Source organism: Podarcis muralis, chromosome 8 (assembly GCF_964188315.1).
Source record: "Podarcis muralis chromosome 8, rPodMur119.hap1.1, whole genome shotgun sequence".
In the NCBI taxonomy this organism is placed as follows: domain Eukaryota; kingdom Metazoa; phylum Chordata; class Lepidosauria; order Squamata; family Lacertidae; genus Podarcis; species Podarcis muralis.
In genome coordinates this window covers 86,923,660-86,946,680 of record NC_135662.1, presented here as the reverse complement: position 1 = coordinate 86,946,680, position 23,021 = coordinate 86,923,660, and the positions used below count along the sequence as shown (strand labels likewise).

Below are 23,021 nucleotides of genomic sequence, written 5' to 3'. Positions count from 1 at the left end.
TATAACAGTGAAACTTACGTTTCTAACTTTAAGGAAGAAACCAGGATGAGGAGGGAGACATCCTTCCTTCCAGACAGATCTAACTTATAATCAGAGGATATGATTTTATGCTTTAATTCTTCTCACCCCAAAATCAACTCTAATGATATGTAAGTTACTTTGAGTCATTTGCATAAGTAAACGACTAATAGTAATAACTAATAATGGCAGTTAGTACAAATGATTACGAACAGTACTTTTTCTGGGGGTACTGAATGGTACAGAACACCGGCACCTTTTACTAGAAGAAAAGCATTGCCTATGGACCTGTTTGTTTGTCTTTTGTTAGGTTTCTTACCCAGGGGAAAGGCTGCAGTTTTCAGATCAGTTACCCACAAAACACTAGGGAAAGATTAAGTGATTCCTTTTTTACACATCAAAAAACCTGTAACAGCGACCCTTACAGGAAAACTTCTGCAAGTTTTCTTCTGAAACTTGGCAGGATCCATGCCTTCAGAAGAGACAGCTGTGCCCGCACATTTCATGGAATCCCAGCCCCAGATTTAGAAAGCTAAAGATGCCATCTTTTATTTTACAGAAATCAAATTTACATAGCACAGAGCCCCCTGGACCCATGTGGTTGTGATTTTATCCACTCTTGACGGATTAGTATGTTTGCAAATTTCTTCTACTTCTGTTGAAAGAAAACAAAAATGATAGCTGGTTTTTTTTTACTCACAATAGTGAAGGAAAGGGAGTGTGAAGGGAAAGAAACAAATAGGCGCAAACTAACAGTGAGCCAAATCCGGCAGCTCTTGAGGCACCTCAGGCCACATTTTGTGGTGTGCTATTTGGGGTCTGAACTAAATATTGTGGTTGGTGCACTCAGCTACTATATAATGTGTTATAATTATAGCTCTTCATTTTTAGTTGTTTTCTGCTCTGGTGCCCAGGTTCATGAACTCATGCTATTCCCCCCCCCCCCCATTGCCAGTCAAATTAAGATATGCTTTCCATGAGGCAATTGACCCATTTCATGCCATTACACTAAAGTGAACTAACCAAATGTTTGCTTTTGCTGTGTCATTTCCACTGCCCCAGAGTTACACCTGTGTCTTGCCAGGCGTTAATTAGCTGCTCATTTCCAACAGGCCTATTTAGCTGTTGCAGCTCTCTCCCTCTGACTGGAATAAGGCGCACCTGATCCCAGTTTCAGATACACACCTTCTGTACAGTTGGCTTGCTCAATTTTTTATTTCCATTAGGTGGGTCAGTAAACCATTCATTTAATTTATTGGTCCACAAAAGCTTTGGCCAAAGTGCTTCACACTGAAGGAATCAGTGAGTTAATCAATGAGAGTTTCAAAAGATGATGTCATAATAAGTTTTAAGAAGGATAAAGAAGTTAATCGTTAAGCCAGCAAATCCTTAATTCCTTGCATGCAGCTGCACTCTGAATTTGTGTAGCATAGCAGCAGTTCTGTGCCTGGAGCATTAAAGCCCGTTCTCAGTTACATGGATCAAACTTCCATCGGATTCAAAGGGAGTTTCACCTAAGCAAAGCAGAGCAGAGTTCATCCTGTTGATGCTTATTTCTTTTAAGCTAATGCCATGTCCTGAATTTCACTCTGGCGTAAAGAGGAAAGTGGAAAATGAATGGCTGAGCTGCTTTGAAAATCCATGGGCTGCAATGTTGTTGTCACCAGAAAGTAACAGAGCATGGAGCAGAAAAAGCACTTAAAATTGGCCCCTTTTATTGGCTTGCTGAATTGCTGATTCCCCCCCCCCTCCATCAGTGTCAGCAGAGGAGAGGGGACATTTTCCGAAAAGGCATTTCATGACTTAATAACATTATGGTCCTGGTAAAGAACATTAATTAACATTTTTCTTTGATAAAATGCACCCTTTTGGGGTTGGTGGGGGTGATTAATACCAGTGGCGTAGCGTGGAGGGTGCAGGGGGGGCCGGCCGCACCGGGTGCAACATCTGGGGGTTAGGGTTATGGGGCGCAAATCCACGGGTTAGGGGGTGCAAATCCACGGGTTAGGGGGCGCAAATTACTTGCCTTGCCCCGGGTGCTGACAACCCACGCTACGCCACTGATTAATACACAGCTGCCAAACATGAAGAAACATTAGACTAAATTTTAGACTAAAACTTCCAGCATTTGTTCTGTTGGCCTACTTTATTCTTACTGGCTTTTGCACTTCTGATATATTAAAATAATTCTGTTAAAAGGGAATGATTAAATGGTGCATAAGAATTGTGGGGTAAACCAGGAACTACAGAGAGCAACGGAGGAACACGACTCCTTCTTCCTCAGGTTTACCTTTCAGGATACACAGCCATCTTTCCAAGGCAGCTAACAAGTAGCATTAACTTATATTTTAGAAAAACACAACAGTAAACAATATGTTTTAATTTTGCATATATATAAACAGTGATTCATACACAGTTGATTTTTTATATTTATTTTTAAATCCCACCCCTCCCACAGAGGTACCAAATGTCTATTTAGTGTCATTTCACTTTTTAGTCTTTAGGTTACAGACGCTTCAGGTTGCGTTTTTTCAGGTTACGGACCCGCCGAAACCCGGAAGTACCAGAACGGGTTACTTCCGGGTTTCGGGGGTCGCGCATGCACAGAAGCGCTAAATCACGCTTTGCGCATGTGCAGAAGCGCTGAATCACAACCCGCGCATGCGCAGATGCGCCGCTGCGGGTTGCAAACGTACATCCCGCATGGATCACGTTTGCAACCCGAGTGTCCACTTGTATACATCTGCAATATTAAAATCCATATAAAAAGACTTTGCCAGGTTCCTGAGCATTAAAACACAGTTTGCCTTATGCATCTCCGACAGCTCCAAATCTAATATTATTTTGCCTTTTTCAAATCCAATTCGCCATTTTCCACTTTGCTACTAAATATCTTTAGGGCGGGTTCAGTCTTCCATGTGAAGATGGCAACAAGTAAGGCTTGAGCTCCACAGTCTAGTTTTAATTGAGTAGCTTTAAAGTTTTAAAGTCATTTGTCTGAGCACTTAATACTAATTGCAAATTCAGGTAAGGAGCATATCTCTTTTAACCATTTTCCTTCTATGTGGTCTTAAAAGTCATATATTTTAATTGGAGGACAGGAGCTGGAAGAGCAGCTGTTTGGGTTTGATGTTTTTAACTGATAACAAACTCATGAGAAGAACTTAGAAGACCATCTCATCCTAAGAATACTCTGCAGTTTTAACATGCTTATTACATGAGCACAGACCTGTGGTGCTTCAGTTAAAGTGTCCAGAAATCCATTGCCAAATTTAGTCCAGAAATTTATGATGGATTATTGTGACTCAGCAAGGGAGGTATAGGTAACTGGAAAGTGATTGTGGCAAGATGTGAGAGTGCAAGAAGCCTTTTCCCAAGTATAAGCTTAGCTACCTGGTCAATTGAGCCACACTTGTTAGGAGATTATGTATATGCTTCTAGGCAACCTCAGCTTCCAGATTTAGGAAATCATTTATTTATGTTATAAATACCTGTCTAATTGAGACTGGAGAGGCAGTATTGAACTAACCTTTTGGAATCCTGATATATGGGACAAATAATTCATATTTTTGTTGACAGAGAGCTGTTATTCCAACTAAAACATTGCCTGAAAAATGCCCCCACCCAGTGTTCAATATCTACCCCCCATACTTACTAGAGAAATGAAACTGTAGTCTGGAAAAGGCCATTTGAGAGGAAGGAGCAGTAAGTTCTCGAGCCACAAGACCCCTGCCTTTGTCACCTATCCTAATAATATCCAGATACACTCCTAGAGACAAGAAGGAGAAAACCATTACAGTGGTACTTCGGGTTACATATGCTTCAGGTTACGGACTCCACTAACCCAGAAATAGTACCTCGGGTTAAGAACTTTGCTTCAGGATGAGAACAGAAATCATGCTCCGGCGGCGCAGCGGCAGCAGGAGGCCCCATTAGCTAAAGTGGTGCTTCAGGTTAAGAACAGTTTCAGGTTAAGAACAGAGCTCCGGAACGAATTAAGTACTTAACCCGAGGTACCACTGTATATCAGCCCAAATGCAGGTACTGGAAGAAATATGCCCAAATTAGAGGCCCAGAACTCCTACCCTGCTAGCAATCCATTTCCCACAAATCAAAGCGATTAAGCATTAACAAATGTTCAAGATAAGCCCAGGTCTGGGGGTAATTACAGAAAAGCAAATTATGATACCTTCAGCTCTCTAAGGTACCATAACTGACTACAAAACATCCAGAAAGGTCTTAGCTTTCTTTCATGGAACCTGGTGGGATAATAAGAAGGTGGCTAAGGACTTCATTTGTATACTCCAGAAATTTGATATGTTTGCAAGAGACTTGGTTGCATGAATTTAACTCTCCCCCTGCCCCCGACCTACAGGGTTATAACTCTTTTAACCAGTTAGTTGTTAAGAAATTTTAAAAGGGCTGAGGAAGTGGGGGCTTGTCTACCTTTACGTTACATCACTTGGGCTTGCAGGGCGCTGTGTGTGCACCCCTTAAAGCAGGGCGGCGCCAGCCGCTTCAGCCGGCCAGGCTCCCCACTGCACAGCCCCACTTAGCTTCAGTGGGTGGGGGTCACTCCGGTGTGCGGGCGGAATACCTGAAAATGACTCCAGTAAATGGCCTTATTTGATGCTTTGCATGCCTGATAGTAATGAGCTGCCCAGTGAAATGCGGACATCATGTATCTCAATCATGTTGTTTCCTCGGGGCCCCATTAAGTGCAAAGTGGAAGAAAACTCTTCTTCCTTGGGTGGTTCTCTTGTCAAGAGTAATCAACTAAGCACGGGATTGTGCGGTCACTACTTCGAAGGAATCTGTTGCTCTCACGCAAGACAGCAGCTACGGTTTTCTGCCTTAATTCCCACTTCACACACATATACTGCTTCATTTTAGAATGTTTTTGAACTTAAAATTAGATTGAGCAGTTTTTAAAAAGACATTACAATACTCTACCACATATTTACCACCTTACCTTTTCACATGGGGAGAACATTTAAGGATTTTAAACATTTTGGGTGACCTTTATCAAATTCTCAAAACTTGTGCAACTACACTGTGAAGGAATTAAAGCGATTCAGCCATTTTGTGTTTTGTAAAATGTGCTTTGTGATTGTGAAATGGTTGCTTTCTGTTTTAGTTTCAGTCCTGCTTGAGAAATTGAAACTTGAGGGGGGAAACAGTCCTAACAAATTAAGGGGTCCGTACACTTAAACTGAACCTGATCTGCGAAGAATTTGGGAGAAGGAATTGAAAGGTTGCATATCAGTAAACTAAACTTGGCAAATTGAGTTAGAGTTAAAGAACATGATCTGAAGCAAAGAGAAGGAATTTAAATTAGAAAAACCAGGATGGAGACCTTAAATGGACCCAGGCTCTAGAACAGGAGTCATCAGATCTGCACAATAAAAAAAATGTCAATACATGTTAAGGGGGATGAGAACAGGTTCTTGAACCCCCTGAAGGTTCTTCTGCTCACACCCCTTAGAGAAGTTTCTAGTAGATTGTGCCACAACTCTGTTGTTATAAGAGCTTTAAACACAAATTTGGTTGTGCTATGTCAAGATATACTACATGCATTTTATATTTGATAGGCTAATCAGAGGCTTCCGATTAGTGATTGGCTTCTGCCATCCAGTATGCTTTCTCTTCCAGTAATTTATGTAATGGCATGGAAGCTCCCTTGTATTCTTGCTGGAATTAAAAATGCACCTGTCCTCTGCCTCACCTATTATTTCTGTACAAGATTTACTGTTGTTGCTTGCAGATCAGAGCAGAGTTAGGGCATGCTTGGCAGAGAACAACAGTCTGCAGTACTGCTTTTCTGTTTTGCCTCCAGTGCATAACTTAATTATTTGCACAACATTGACCTAGAGATGCTGCATGTGCTGTGAAATCTTTAAACTCTGAGCAATTCAGTCATTACTCGTGTGCACTCTGAGGGCGTAATGAAGGATGTAGAGCAGTCACAACAGCACTCAACAATGTGCCCTTCGTTATGGGGATTTAGTTCCCAGAAAACCAAGGCTCTGGCTGTAGAGGGAATATGTGTCAGAGTGCACTGTCTCTGTTGTTGTCTTATGCAATTAGATTCATGTATCCCTAAACGCATCTCTGTCTAGCATGCACACACAGCCAAGAAGGAAAATGGATTAGCTGGAGGAAAAAATCCAGCCCTTGTAAACTGCCGTGGAAATTGCTTCTGTTTTTACTGGAGAAAATCAGGAGCAGTTGTTACACATGCAGGTAGAAAGAGTCATTCAAGATGATCCAAAAGTTCTTTGTTGTTTTTTTTAGTGTGCAGTTGGACACAAAATGTGCAGTTGAAAAAAGAAACTGCAGCTGGAAAGCAGTTGGGAAAGTGTGTGTGAGAGAGAGAGTGAGAGTGAGAGTGAGAGAGACAGAGAGGAATAGACACATTAGGCATACAGTGGTACCTCGGGTTACAGACGCTTCAGGTTACGCGTTTTCAGGTTGTGGACCGCCGGAAACCCGGAAGTACCGGAATGGTTACTTCCAGGTTTCACTGCTTGCGCATGCACAGAAGCACTAAATCACGCTTCATGCATGTGCAGAAGTGCCAAATCGTGTCATGTGCATGTGCAGGCGCAGCGCTGCAGGTTATGAACGCTGCGGGTTGCAGACATGCCTCCGTCACAGATTACGTCTGCAACCCGAGGTTCCACTGTATATGGTTATTAAACACTTAAATGACAGGCAACATCAGCAATGGTATAACTATGTAAGACTAGAAGGCACCCAGCTTCCATACTTAAGACAAGCTGTCCAAACCATATTAGCACATGGAGGGCAGTGCTCCATATGCATTTTCAAGATTGCAGAGAGATAGCTTCCACACCAGTGCCACCTGCTGCCAGGAATGTGGGACAGTTATCTAGATATCTTTTGAACCTGAGCTCCATTACAACAGAGGAGGCTCTTGGGAATGTCATTTCAAGCTATGCTTCATGTGATGGAAGTGAACATTAAAGCTATCAGATAGTCAAAGGGACCATTCATTCCTGGATCACTGAAAAATGAGGGGACAACCCCCTATTTACATTAATTTTTATACTGTCTTTTATCCAAAGACCATAGGGCAGCTTACAATATAAAAACACAAGAGTACATGTCATAATAACAAACAAAAACCATTATATATACACACACAGTTTAAAAGGCCATAGATGGTTTAATCAGCCCTGTGCCCTCCCAGAGAGCTCAGAGCAGCCGACATTTGGTCCATCCCATCTAGGCTGTGCTCAAGCGCACTGAGCGTCAGCAGGAGGCTGCATGATGCGACTTCAGAACATTTCCTAAGCCTAGCCTGGCTCCCAGCAGACATGCAGTCAAATGAGAGGAAACTCTCACATAAGCCATAATAATTGGCAGTCTTAACAGGGTAGCTAATGGGTCCGGGAGCCTGAGTCCCTTGGAGGTCAAATTCAGGTCATGTTTGAAGCACAGCTGGATATGCAATTCTTATGGAAGACTGTGCTTCCATTGCATGCTCTGTGTTGGTTGTGCAGGAAAACTGTTTATAGTTGCAGACCCTGAAAGAAGGGAGATGTGGCGCATGGTTGCACAGCAATAAACTAGCATAGCTATAAAATAGCATTTTGGAAACATGGTTTTCTAGGCACTTTCTTTTTAGCACTTGCAAAATAATGTAGAGTGAAGAATATGAATGTATGAGGCACTGTAATTAACTTCATTGCTCTTTTATCTTTTCTCTCTCTTCATCACACAATAACCAAGAGAGGCTCATATAAGATTGCATTTGTTGCAGATAGCTGAAAGCTGCATCTGGGTCCTTTTTAGATTAAAAATGGGGTCAATCCTGACTGCAAGCCTTTTTTAATAACACCAGTTGGGGAATTCAGCTTTCTGTATCCATAATGACAGCAGATTTTGAAATGTCTCTAAAGTTGTTTCCTTTGGATGCAATGACTTCTTTGTGGGAGCCTGCACAAGGCATGTTCCAGGTCAGTGGGAGCAAGGGCAATACTTAGTGGGAGCTTGATGACACTTCTCTCTTGTAGCTAAATCCAAAAAATAACCTAGGGAATGGGAAATGCAAAGATGGACATACATTCTGAAATGCAATGGAAATGGTTTGAGCACACATCCAGCTCCCGTGGTTGTGTAAACACACCATTTTTGTCAATAGAGACTGAGTACTTGTTTTCTCTATGTAGTCCACACACAATCTTTACTGTTAGCGTTTATTTTGCACCTGAAAAGCACTTCTTAAGAAAATGGTTTCATTCCAAAGATAAAAACTCACTGATTTTGCTTTGGCCTGCCTGCAGTGTGTCCATTTGAGAACAGATGTAGGTGGTCACAACAGCCCCTGATGGGTTTCTCAAAAACAAATCATGCCAGATGAATCTGGGCACACTGTTCTCTAACATCTTTCTAAACGACTTGGATGAAAGAACTGAGGGGATGCTCATCAAATTTGCAGATGCCACCAAACAGGGAGGGATAGCTAATGTCACAGAGGACAGAATTAAGATTCAAAATGACGTTAACAGATTGGAGAAATGGGGACCAAACTAACAGAATGAAATTCAGTAGGCACAAATGTAAGGTTCTACACATAGGCAAGAAGAAACAGCTGCACAAATATAAGATGGAGGACACCTGGCTTGCCAGTAGAACATGTAAAAAGGATCTAGGGGCCTTAGTGGACCACAAGCTTAACATGAGTCAAGAGTGTGATGCAGCGGGGTGGGGAAGCTAATGCTATTCTAGGCTGCATCAACAGAAGTATGGTGTCTCGATCAAGTTAAGTAATAGTACCACTCTCTTCTGTCTTGATCAGACCACAACAGGAATATTGTGTCCAATTCTGGGCACCACAGTTTAAGAAGGATATTGACAACTAGAAAGTGTGCAGGGGAGGGCAACCAAAATGATCAAGGGTCTGGAAACCAAACCTTATGAGGAACGGTTGAGGGAGTGGTCTATGTTTAGCCTGGAGAAGATGAGATAGAGAAGAGATATGATAGCCATCTTCAAATACCTAAAGGGCTGTCACATGGCAGAGGGAGGAAGCTTGTTTTCTCTCTGCTCTAGAGCTGCATTCTACCAAATCAGACAATTGCCCAGTAGCCCAGTGCTGCCTATTCTGACTCTCCAAGGCTTCAGGGTGGGGGCTTTCCCAGTCCTGCTATGTGAGATCCTTTCAACTAGATATGTCTGGGACTGAATTTTGCTCTAAGCTCTGAGCAATGGCCCCTCCCAAATAAAGTAAACATCTAACTAAACAGAGATGGGCAGATCTGTCCATTTTGGCTTCTCATTTCTTGTTTGGTTTAGGCAACTGGCTATTGAACACCCGTAACTCACACCCTATACAGTGGATGCTTGGGTTAGGAACATGATCCGTGTGGGAGGCACGTTTGCAACCCACAGCATTTGCAACCCACAGCTGCGCTTCTGTGCACATGCAGGTTGTGATTCAGCGCTTCTGTGCATGCGCAAGGCACAATTTAGAGCTTCTGCACGACCGCCAAAACCCGGAAGTAACCCATTCCAGTACTTCCAGGTTTCGGCGATCCGTAACCTGAAAAAATGCAACCTGAAGCGTCTGTAACCTGAGGTATGACTGTATATAGTTTTGTTCCTCTTGTGTACCCACAAAAAACCCTAATTTAGCAAATACTTATTAAGAATTACTTGAATGCTTATTTTGTCCATGTGAACTGCCCTGAGATCTATGGGTATAGGGCAGTATACAAATATAACAACAACAACAACAACAACAACAACAACAACAACAACAACAACAACAACAAATAGCACCAGTACAGAAGCAGTCTAAATTGTATTTTATATTCATTCATTCAATATAAATGATTTGATTTGCAGTCATGCACTTTGATCACAGGTATGATCCCACATTCTCACCCCAAATATAAGTTTCTATACCTACCTACCTACCTACCTACATAATTTTATTTGTATGTCTATAATTCAAGCCATGTTCAAGGTGGCTTACAACATGAATAAAATTACATGATTTCAACATAAAAATACAAACAACATAACAAAAGTAGACATAAACAGTAAATAAAACATTTAAAAATACCCCACTAAACAGAACGATTTCCATGCAATTCACAAGATCGAAAACAAAAATACAAAAAACAACAACAGCAACAATACCCACCCACCCCCAACCAACCCCCAAAACAACCCCCCAGCCCAAGAGTCTGTTCAGCAGCCTCAGCTTTTGTAGCTGAAGTCTGTCAGGTTCCCGCCCTCCCCGGCCAGGTGCGAAAAGGCCTGCAGTGCAGGGGGCAGCTCTTCTGGGACTCACATCTAAGTTCTGCAGCAAATACAATTTGCAATCTGCTGTGAAAAGTAAAAATGTTCTCCTTTCTCCAGGAGAAAAGCTTGCCCTCCAGAATTACAGGACTAGGTAATAATCATGGTCTGCAACACAGGGTGGGGGGGCGGGGCAGGGAATCTACCAAAGGCTTCTTCCTCTGATATCTGCAGACGCCTCTCCATTCTTTTTTAGAAGTCTGGTATTATGCTCCTTCCCCAAAGGCTGTAAGGACCTACACTATTCCCCTGCATAACTGCATCTGGCACTTGACCTGAATATGTTTCTCCCGATTAGGCAATGACATTCTCATCTGGAAGCTCCATTTGTACGTGGCAGACTGTTATTTCGGTACAGGGGCCATTCTCCAGCTATTCTGGAAAACACTGTCTGGAATTGCTGTGTGTGTGCTCTATATAGCTTAAACCTCTGGAGATTTCAACAGCTGAAGTGATATGAAGCCTTTCACCTCTAAATCACTGGCCTGAATACAGCGTAATCCTGCGATTGCCTCCTGCCTCCTGGACAATGCATGTGAAAGGAGGTTGGTAGGGCTGTGCCAGTTTCTGATATGAGACGGATCCAAATCTCTATGTCACAAATGAGCACTGTAATAGGAAAGGAGTGGCCGGCTCTCCTCTTAGCATTCTTGGTAGGGAACCCATGATCTCTGCAGGAAAACTATAGGGTGACTGTCCCAGTCCTCCATATTCATAGAGAAGATGTCCTGGGGACTTCCTTGTGCTTATATTATTTATTCAATTAATGTAAAAAAAAGTTTATACCCTGGCCATCTGGCTGGGTTGCCCCAGAGGTTTGGAGAAACTCCTAGAACACTTTGAAAATCCTTGCACTGATGAGCCACAGTAGATGGATACTGCCCATGCTCTTTGGACCTTTACATATTGACCGGAGGGATGTAGAGATTATAACTTCTCTGTAGTCGAAAGAAGAGCCCACATGGTGCGTGTCCCTGCCCCGCCAACCATTTTAGCCCTCACATATTCAGGTGAATGTCTAAAGGGGAGTAGAAATTTTAAGTGGGGTGGAAGTGATTTGCACCCACATTCGCTGTCCTGAAAAGAACTGCCTTGGAATGCAGTGAATGTGTGTTGAAAACCACTTCTGCCACACTTCAGAATATTGCAACTTTCTACACTGTAAGTGATTTTAGTTGCTATCAGGTACCTTTAATGCACCATACAGGACACATGCAGCAAAAGCAGAATGCTCCTTGTAATGAAAATGCAATGCTTTTCCGACAAATTAGCCCGTGGAATAACAAATTAGGTAGCCAGAGGACTTACTGATTTTTTAAAAAAATACAGAAAATCCAAATTAAAACATGCAATCAGTCCCCCCAAATCTTTTCTGATCTACATACATATGATCTGTATATTTAACAACAACAACAACAACATTTTTATTATTTTTACCCCGCCCATCTGACTGGGTTGCCAGTCACTCTGGGCAGCTTCCAACATATATAAAAAACATAATAAAACATGAAACATCAAAAAAGTCCCTATGCAGGGCTGCCTTAAGATGTCTTCTAAAGGTTGTACAGTGGTACCTTGGTTCTCAAACGTAATCTGTTCTGGAAGTCCGTTCAACTTCCAAAAACCAGAACACTTACTTCCGGGTTTTCAACATTCAGGAGCTGAAATGTTCGAGTACCAAGGCGTTCGAAAACCAAGGTTCCACTGTATAGTTAACTTGGGGGTCTCATCGCATGCCAGAGTCTCTTTCATTATCAGAAGTTTTTGATAGTGTTACAAGCTTGGTGAATCAGGGGGATGCTGTGGATGTGGTTTATCTTGATTTCAGTAAGGCTTTTGACAAAGTCTCCTCTGCTCAGGAGGTTTGTTTTATGGATGCTTAAGTTGAGATTCCTGCATTGCAGGGGGTTGGACTAGATGACCCTTGGGATCCCTTCCAGCTCTACGATAAAAAGCATTATTTCCCTATTCAACAGACAATTTTGAAAAAGCTTTAACTTGCAGTTGACCTCTTCCTTCTGCTATCACAATTGGCTCATTTCTCTTTATATAAGCAGACATTAGTAGTGCTGCTACATCTGTCTACATACATAACTATCACATGTGCCTAGTCATTTAACACATAGGTTCCTTAAATACCCGTTAGCTCTATTCTCTCTGGGTATGAAGTGGATCCATCTACTATCACTGTATTTCTTGCACGTTTCAAAGCCGTTACTGAAATTTCAGTTGCTGATTATGTACGATTTCAAATGAAGTGCTCACTATCCTTTATGTCAGCAGGAAGTGATATAAATAGATATCCATTCACTTAATAGGCGGTGGCGGCTCTACGTGTGTTTATGCTGAGAATCTGAAGCCATGGGTTACCTTATTACTCTTGGGACATGCCTGGGGATTCAGTGCCCATGTTCTCAGAGTCCCTTCATTTATTGCAGATCTCCCTAAGCAGGTTGTGCAAATGTTTAGCGCTTGCTGAGATCCAGCCACCTGTAAATTGAACCACTGCAAAAACACTGGGCAAATGGTTAATGTTCTAAAATCCAGAAATATAATTTCAAAATAGGTATAGATGGTGTATTATTAAGCAGGAGTTCATTTAGAAACAAAAACATAACAAAATAATATGCCCTGAGACCTTTGGATTAAGGACAGAATGAATGAATGAATGAATGAATGAATTCCTGTGCATTTCTAAGCTAAAACACAGGCAGATTAGGCAGAATTGACACAACTGAAGCTAAACATGTTTAGAGGAGCAGAATTTTTACCATATGCTTTCCTAGGTGTTCTGATAAGTTCAAGCACACAGGCATCTGTGGGTAGTTATTTAGCCATCCTAGATGAAGACAAAATGCTTTGCCACTAACTACAGTTTAGCAGAGAAAATCAATGGTGGAGGGCGGGTCTGTTATGAGAGAGAAGTCGAGACTCCCTGGGGAAATGAGCCAATCCAGAAAGCTTCCCTTTAAGTGGATTGGTTTAGGTCTCTTTTCTTAGGAACATGTAGGGGCTTGACCAATGGAATATAAACACTTTTAAAATCAATCGCCCAGCTGAAATTGACAAGAATTGAAACTGAAAACATGTTTCCTGAAAACATAGGGCCACTTCCTTCATAATCAGAAAGGAAATACCCCAGAAAGGAAGCTGCGCTGCAGAGCTTCCAGACATTCTGGGCCAGATGTTCTGCTTGGGTTCATTTTGCAAACACAGCACTCATTGAAGGATGGCCTTTTCGGTCTTCCTTCATGTGTGTGCATGTGATACAAGAGCTCTTGCATTGCATTGTCCAGTTCTCACATCAGTTACTTAGGAAATCGCAGCCCATAATTCTGGGATGGTTAAGTGGAACTGGCACTCATTTTGCACTTGTATTCAATTGATCATTTAGTGTGACATCAGCCACGCTTTGGAACTCCCTGCCTGTTGACATCAGGCCAGGCGCCTCCATTGTGCTCTTGTTTTTAATGTCAGATTTCCTGCAGTCTGGAGAGAAGAAAGAGAAAGAAAAGCTGAGGGGAAATCTATGTAAGCCTGTGATTTCATGATGATATCATGCAGAGAGGTCCTGCAAAAATATGAACAAAGCATGGCTATTCCAAAGTAGATGTCTAATGTGGAAATACCCTGTGTCAGTGGTTCCCAATTAGCTAATTACTGAGCACCCCCTATTTATCAAAGGCCAAGCCACAGACCCCCTACTTTTGAAAATTTTGATGAAAATTTCTATGGTAGCTACCACTGCAAAGCCATTTTTTGAACAAAATGCGGGATAGCCCCTAATAAGCAAAGGATTTTAGGTATACTATAAAACAGATGTGGTGGGATGTGGGTGGCGCTGTGGGTTAAACCACAGAGCCTAGGACTTGCCGATCCGAAGGTTGGCGGTTCGAATCCCCGCGATGGGGTGAGCTCCTGTTGCTCAGTCCCTGCTCCTGCCAACTTAGCAGTTCGAAAGCACGTCAAAGTGCAAGTAGATAAATAGGTACCGCTCCGGCAGGAAGTTAAACGGCGTTTCCATGCGCTGCTCTGGTTCACCAGAAGCGGCTTAGTCATGCTGGCCACATGACCCGAAAGCTGTACGCTGGCTCCCTCGGCCAATAAAGCGAGATGAGCGCCACAACCCCAGAGTCAGCCATGACTGGACCTAATGGTCAGGGCTCCCTTTACCTTTTTTTTTTATAAAACAAACTAGGGTTGAGTGACAATCTGGTTTTCAACTTCGTGATATACAGTGGTGCCCCGCAAGACGAATGCCTCGCAAGACGAAAAACTCGCTAGAGGAAAGGGTTTTCCATTTTTTGAGTCGTTCCGCAAGACGAATTTCCCTATGGGCTTGCTTCGCAAGACGAAACGTCTTGCAAGTTCTTGCGAGTTTGTTTCCTTTTTCTTAAAGCCGCTAAGCCGTTAATAGCCGCTAAGCCACTAATAGCCGCTAAGCTGCTAATAGCCGTGCTTCGCAAGACGAAAAAACCGCAAGACGAAGAGACTCTGAGAACGGATTAATTTTGTCTTGCGAGGCACCACTGTATTGGCAGCTAAACATCGCAATATTCTGATATATCACGATGTCTGAAATTGGAGATCAGGTGTGGGGATGAGGGAAGGAGAAGCCTTGGAGATCGGGCAGGTGGGGGGAGGAGAGGAAGGGAAGGGGCGTCACCTCCATTGCATGGTTTGAGTGAGAGTGAGAGTGAGAGTGAGAGTGGGGTGGGATGGGATGGGTGCATCAGGGCAGCCAGCGAAGATGCATGTCCCCTGTGGCTGCTGCTGCTTTCCTGCTTACTGTGAAAAGCTGCTCCATCTCAGTGCCAGGGGAAGGTAGTGCCACAGTGCCATGAAGTGAGGGAAGGCAGCTCAGATCAGCAGTGATGGCTGGGGCTTGTGATCAACTGCCCTGTTCTCCATCAGTGTGAGGTAAGGCAGCTGAGATCAGCAGCGTTATTGGCTGAGATTATCGCTATTGTGGTGTGATTTCAAGATCCATTTTGGCGAACATATTGAAAAATCACACAGTGCTAAAACAGACCATAAAAAATGTGATAAAAGGTAAAGGTACCCCTGCCCGTATGGGCCAGTCTTGACAGACTCTGGGGTTGTGCGCCCATCTCACTCAAGAGGCCGGGGGCCAGCGCTGTCCGGAGACACTTCCGGGTCACGTGGCCAGCGTGACAAAGCTGCATCTGGCGAGCCAGCGCAGCACACGGAAACGCCGTTTACCTTCCCGCTAGTAAGCGGTCCCTATTTATCTATTTGTACCCGGGAGTGCTTTCAAACTGCTAGGTTGGCAGGCGCTGGGACCGAACAACGGGAGCGCACCCCGCCGCAGGGATTCGAACCGCCGACCTTTCGATCGGCAAGCCCTAGGCGCTGAGGCTTTTACCCACAGCGCCACCCGCGTCCCTTTGAAAAAATGTGATATTACCATGCAAAAATGACAAAAAATTAGTTGGAGGGAGGCAAGGGATGGGGCCGCAGACCCCCTGAGTGTGTTCCATGGACCCCCGGGGTCCCTGGACCCCTAATTGGGAACCACTGCCCAATGTATTTTATCTAGAAAGAGATATCTCTGAATGTGAAAAATCAACTGTGTTAAGAGGTCTTTGAAGCAGAGGTGATGACAGTTTACAGGAAGGACATAAATTTATGTGTTTTTCCTAACAGAGGACCCCCGTTATAAAGAGGCTTCATTTGCAGTTAAATCAGCCTCTTGAAAAACCTCAAGGACATTGCCTTGGTTTAGCAAACAACATATATAGCTCTGCTCTAGCTGTGTAGAGGAAAGGCACAAGCTTTGGACATCGTAATTTATGGAATTAATATAATAAGGAATGTGTGAAATATATATACATGTGTTTAGTTGAGGGGTAGCAATGTGGTGTCTTCCTAATGTTCCTCGTTTCCAACTCCCAGCAGTCCCAGCCAGCATGCCCAGTGGTCAGGGATAATGGGAGCTGGAGATGCAACACCTGGAGGGCCCTGCTTTGGCCATCCTTGGTCTAGTTCTCACTGTACTAGAAAGTATTGCAAGAAAAATTAAAAACGAATTACTCACTCCCTCTGGTAGATTATGCTCCATCTGTGGAGGGAAAATGCATCTGTCACAAGAAAGTAGCATTAAGCAACATGCATATTGTAGTAGGTTGTAATTTTGCTGCATTTCCGCCCTGTCAGGCTGAGAACACTGACATCTTGCCCCCACATGGCAAAGCTAAAAGCTTTTGTAGTTTGAGAGGGGATGACTTTCAAAGAACCTTTCTCCAATTACAGTTGTAAAATTATGATATATTAGATGCCCAAGTGTACTGAAACATCTTTGTTTTCAAAAGGCTCCATCAGACCTAGACCTGGTTTTGGCTCACTTTTCCCCCTTGAAATGAAAATTGTAATACATAGCATTTATATAGTGCTTTGAGGAATTTAAAACACTTAATTGATCTCGTTGCAATCCTTACAGCAACCGTGTAAGGTAGGTGAGTAACTTCCTTATACTGAAAAGTTGAGCTGAAAAGGGGAGTAGTTTGGAGGAGACCACCTCATGATTTCATGGTAAATTCAAACCAGGAACTTCCTGGCCTATACTCTTAGCCACTATGCTGACACCAGCTCACCTATCCTTTTTGCTCATATTACTCTGTAAAGCACCGTATACATTGATGGTTTGGGGACCCAACAATGTTGCCAGATTATCAGTTTGGAATCCTCAACTCCAGATCCTTGGATTTGCCCATAAATCCCATTTTTGTGATGGTGGCACAGAGCACAATGAGTCTCTTCCCCAAGGAAGTGTGCTTAGAATATTCATCTTCACTTGGTCTTGTTTCCAATGGAGATTTATGTGTCAGTGGTGCAGTTGAAGGCAACTGAGCCATCTCCAGCTACGGTTTGCAGTTTTGGATGTCCACCTTTGTAAACATTGCCCCCCTCCCAAATGCACACCCTCTCCTTTTTCTGTATTTTATTTCATGCACAAACAAAAAGAACTTACAAAGTAAAAATAATGATTGCAGTTTCTGCTAATGACAATTGCAAAGAAACTCTCTGTGTTTCAGAACACATGCAATTCTGCCTTGGGGCAGAATTTTAAAGCAAACTCAACAAAGAAGCATGGTAACACTGCTTGTCTCCAGAAACATGCTAATCTGGAACATCTGTTTTGGAATCATGCAGCCAATAGGTGTTGAATAACTACTGAAAGCTACACAATCCTTTCAAAAGTCCTCCAGCCCAACAGCCTGATCACCATACATGTACTGGTGAATTTCATAACTTATGTCTTAAATTCACTGCTGTGCTACAGTTCAACCTTGAACATGCTCCAAAAGTAGGCTTTTGAAACTTGCTCTGAATTCACAATGGCGCAATGCCCCAAAATCTGAAATGATGCTGATGCCCTGCCTGGATTATGGGAAACTGTACAATAGGGGCAGGAGGATGTGATGCAGCTTGGCCTGCACTTAGGAGGCCATTCAGGAGACTCACAAAGATATGATGCCGCCTCAATTGCCACCGTAGAAGAAAGTCAGTAAGCCCAGCCCAATGCCACCAGTCGTAAAGCAAGAGTATTCTCTTCTCCCCACCACCACCTTATTGGCCATACATATACCTTGTTCAAGAGGCATGTTCTTGTAACTCAGTGATGCTCAATCATAGGATTAGTACCACTGGTGATACATTTGCTTCTTGACAACTTTGAGCCCAGGACTCTTTATTCCAGTGATGAAAAGAAACCTGTTCTATACACAAATCCTCACTTGTGACCCCAGAGGCTTGGAAAGTTGAGGTGATTTTAATCTGTTTTAGTATTTTAACTTTTTTATGTTTTAAAGCATGGCTGTATTTTTTTCTTGATTTTATCGTTTTATTTTTTTTAAATGGTTGTTGTTTTATTACAGTCGTGTGGTGTATAAATTTTACAACATAAATAAATGAATTTGTGGGGTGACAAAACAGACCTAAGGCTCGGTTTAACCGTCTCAGGGTTTTACCATGTTCTGAACCCGCTGCAGTCTTGTATTGACCCCTTGATTGCATTAACAAATCAGAGACCGAGTAGAGATAAAGGATTATTATCTTAGGATAGCAGATTATGAAAAAGAATTAAGCTCTTAGAGTAATTGGAGAGAAAGCTGTATAATGTTTTAAGAGCCAGTCATTGCCTATGAGTATAAATGGGATTTCAGTGGAATCTTTCTAGTTGTGTGTTTCTAAAGCTGAATGAAAAGTCTCTTCTCCTCGCACCCCACTCCCCCCAAAATTCCCACCTATTCATAGGTAGTGAGTTGCAGGACAATATATTCTGAAGATTTCTTTAAAGGGGGGGGGGGGGCAGGCTAGATAGCACCAGCTGCAGCTTTCCCCTTCTCTACATTTCATGTTTCTCTCACCCTCTTCCCATTGCCTCCTTGATATAATTCTTCATAAGTTGGTGATACTTTATGAAGATTGTGGAGAGGAATGAAGTCACAATACGGCATCATTTTGCGGGGGCATGCGGGGGGGGGGCATAATGACATCTCTCCCAGCATGTTGCAGACCTTTTATAGTTATTCTGACCTCCGCAACCTCTTACGGCTATGATAATAAATAACATTTGAAACTGCTGCCACAGCTACCTAGTAAACCCCCTTTGAATATTGAGAAAACCTTTGGGGTCCCCCAAAACACCTCTGTTTATACATACAAAACTGAATTTTTGTCCCTCTCCACACAATTTTGAGCAGAAAGCTAACAATGGATAATGTTGACCTGGCCCACCAAGTTTGGAAGAGCTGGGGAGGGAGAATAATATGGTATGTCTCCATCAGGCTCATCAGTTTGCAATAGCATCTCCCCATCCCATCTAATTAATACTCTCCCCCCGCCTTATTAACTTGAATTGGTGTCCTACTGGCTTTGTTTGTAGTGCGTTCATAAAAGCAATAATAACAGGATGAGATTTTAACAGAAGGTGATAGAAAATGGCTGATGTAACATGAGTCACATATTGTGGGAAGCATCCAGTTCTGGCAGTTTGCCAAAGTAATCCCAGATTTCACAGGGAAAATGCAGATTTCTCTTCTACAGGGGAGCATTCAGTTGTGTGAGCAGCCACTTGTAGCCTGAAATAGTGTAGCTGAGGCTCAGTCTCTCCACCTCACCTTCCCTTTGCAAGAGTCAAGGAGAGGAGAGTATGAGAGCAGGCTCATTTGCTCATTCCTTTTCCTGCTCCATTCAAGTGTAAATGGAGCTTGTAGGGGGCCTAATTCCAACATTAAATATTGTGCTTGGGTGTAAGAAGGTGACCCCACCATCCTGCTAAATTTCTAGTGCTTTGTTGCTTCAGTCATGTCCTCCTCTGCATCCACACACACACAGACACACCCAACAGAACAATTCACTACTGGTATCTGAACTGAGGCTGTGTACACACCCTATATTTAAAGTACACCTTCCTCTCACAAAGAAAGAATCCTGGAAATGGTGTTTTGTTAAGAGCGCTGGGAATTGTAGCTCTGTTAGCAGTAAACCATAGTTCCCACGATACTTTTTTTTGGCTGGGAGCGTGCTTTAAATGTATGGTATGGCGCTGTGGGTAAAAGCCTCAGCGCCTAGGGCTTGCTGATCGAAAGGTCGGCGGTTCGAATCCCCGCGGTGGGGTGCGCTCCCGTTGCTCGGTCCCAGCGCCTGCCAACCTAGCAGTTCAAAAGCACCCCTGGGTGCAAGTAGATAAATAGGGACCGCTTACCAGCGGGAAGGTAAACGGCGTTCCGTGTGCTGCGCTGGCTCGCCAGATGCGGCTTTGTCACGCTGGCCACGTGACCCGGAAGTGTCTCCGGACAGCGCTGGCCCCCGGCCTCTAGAGTGAGATGGGCGCACAACCCCAGAGTCTGTCAAGACTGGCCCGTATGGGCAGGGGTACCTTTACCTTTACCTTTATGTATGCAGCCTGACACCCTCCACTTTATACAACAGTGGGGCAGAAATGTCAAGAATAAATCTGGCTGCCTCCTGTCACATCAAACTTAGCCCAAGAACTAGGTCTAAATCTCCCCTTGACTGAGGAATTGTCATGTGGAGCTGGACTGTACACATTGTGAAAGAAAGAAAGAAAGAAAGAAAGGCACAGCAGTACAATAGCACAATGGATCAAAGCAATTGTTTTGCAGAATGCCTAGCTGAACCTAGAGCACCCTACCTAGAAGCCATCGTTTCATTAGCAAACATTAATTAGGACATGGCTTCAGTGCCCTATGGGATGGAAAAGTCACTCTGATGAGACAAAAAGTCAATAGAAGAGGTTCTGGGCTGGAGTGGTGCAGGAGATCATAAACAGTGTGTGTGAGAGAGAGACACACAAAGAGAGAGGTTGATGTGTGATAAACAGGACAGGGTCAGAAAAATAGAAATGGGGGGGGGGATGACTAGGAATCAAGGAACATGGAGAAGTGAATGCTAAAATTTAATTCAACAGGGGGGAAATAAATGAAGGAAAATAAATTGAGAGAACCAGGAAGAGAAAATGAGCATCTCTTGAAATTCTGAAAGTACAGCAGCTTTAAAGATGTGAACTGTTCATTCAAGCAGAGAAAAACCCATATAAATTATATGGCAGGGAATGAAAAAAACCCAGTGGTTTAGGTACGAGGAAAGGAACCAAGGAAGATTTAAATAATTGTTAAGTGAAATAATGAAAATGTGATTCTGAAATGGGGTTTAGAAAACTTTTATTGATGTGCGCATATATTGTTATTGTGCTATGAGGCAAGTGCACCCAGACCACGGATGCACAATAGTGTCTTGGCTATACAACACACCAATAGATGTAACTTTACTTTTGTAAGGGGGAATAAATGGGCAAAGACTCTGAAAGTGATAGCAACAGATGGGCCGGCTTCCCCAAGGAGCCTCTCAATTGTTCACTGCCATTCCCACTCCCTTAGGAGCAGAGGAATACAATGCCTGCTTAATATTGCACGCAAACTGTACTATGGCAGACGCAACCAGAGCAGGAAGAAAAGGGCATAGTCTTTTCTCCAGTAGGTGAAGGAAGCAGTGAAGCCCTCACACTTTCCCCTGGAATAAATCCTCTTGGTGGTATTTAGATTCAGTTCACACAACACATTTCACATTGCGAGGGAACAGTCCCACTTTCCCCAGACATACATTCATGCAAACAGCCCAAGCAGCTGATCACAGATTCAGTAGTTAGCAATTCCCATGATTTCAACAATGGTTTTCCAGTTGCTGCAACCATGGATATTGCTGCTAGCTGTATCTGTGATCTGATCCTCAGATACCTGGTACCCTGGAAGGAATAATTTTCTGCACTGTGCCTTCCCATCCCTATGGCAGCCAGCTCCTTAGCATTTACAAAAAGGGGGAAGGGCCATAGTTAGACTCCAGAACCTTCCTCATCTCTCAGAACGGCTTGGAGGCCTTTTACATGGTGGCAGTACTCTTGTTGGACGCGGGTAGCGCTGTGGGTTAAACCACAGAGCCTAGGACTTGCTGATCAAAAGGTCTGCGGTTCGAATCTCCGTGACGGGGTGAGCTCCTGTTGCTCCGTCCCTGCTCCTGCCAACCTAGCAGTTTGAAAGCACATCAAAGTACAAGTAGATAAATAGGTACCGCTCCGGCGGGAAGCTAAACGGTGTTTCCGTGTGCTGCTCTGGTTCGCCAGAAGCAGCTTAGTCATGCTGGCCACATGACCCGGAAGCTGTACGCCGGCTCCCCGGCCAATAAAGCGAGATGAGAGCTGCAACCCCAGAGTCGGTCACGACTGGACCTAACGGTCAGGGGTCCCTTTACCTTTACCTTTAGTACTCTTGTTGCAACCCACCTTGGATCAGGCTGCGACCCATTTGTGGGTCGTGCGCCACCAGTCGAAGACCAAGGCTGTAGATTAAATTAGTGCTTAAGAGACAGCTACAGGGGCAGCTTCGAAAGTTGGCAAAGCTACAGGAAACACTGCCAAGTTACATTTCCTCCAGGCATTATGTTTCTAACCATAATAGAACATACTGCACATTTCTTTACTAGGGTTGCTGCACCATTCCTTACTTTAATTTTTTTGATATGACAGCTCTGTGCTTGTGACGAACGTCAGCTCCATTGAAAGATCTCTGCTCCCACATGGGAAAGGGTTGTTTAATCTTTAACTGTGACAAATCCGGAGTCCATCATTAGCACACACATAAGCAAGGGACCAACTCATCATCATCATCTCCACCAGTATTTTACTCTGTGTTTGGTGGTATTGATGCTGGTATGACTCACTCATTCAAAAGGTGGCAAGGTCACTGCACCTTTACTAGGTATGTAGATGAGGGAATTTAAGCATATGGCGCTTGTCATGGAAAAGGAATGCAGGGCCATTCCATTGAGATCGGCAGCTTCTGTCCCCTCATCTCCTTGACCTGCTTCTGGCCTAGCAGCTTATTAGAACTTGTTGCTAAGAATTGGTAACTGAGTCTGTTTATATTCTCCTCCCTCCCGGTCCAGTTTCCTTTTGTGTTGGGTATTTTTTATTATAAGCCCGAGAGCAGGGACTGTCTTGTTTGTACTGATTTGTAAACTGCTCTAGAAGCCCTTTTTTTGAGTGAAGACCAGAAGAAAACATTGTTTATATAAAGTTCATCATGCCCAGTGACCCATTTGAGTTAACACTGGAAACACCCTACACACTA

General features: G+C 43.4%; 1 protein-coding gene across 11 annotated transcripts in view; it reads left to right on the top strand.

The window, feature by feature from the left end:
• The window catches only part of LOC114601139 (protocadherin alpha-C2-like), a 188,717-nt gene that overhangs the window by 151,733 nt on the left and 13,963 nt on the right, over window positions 1-23,021 (top strand). The window lies entirely within an intron of this gene.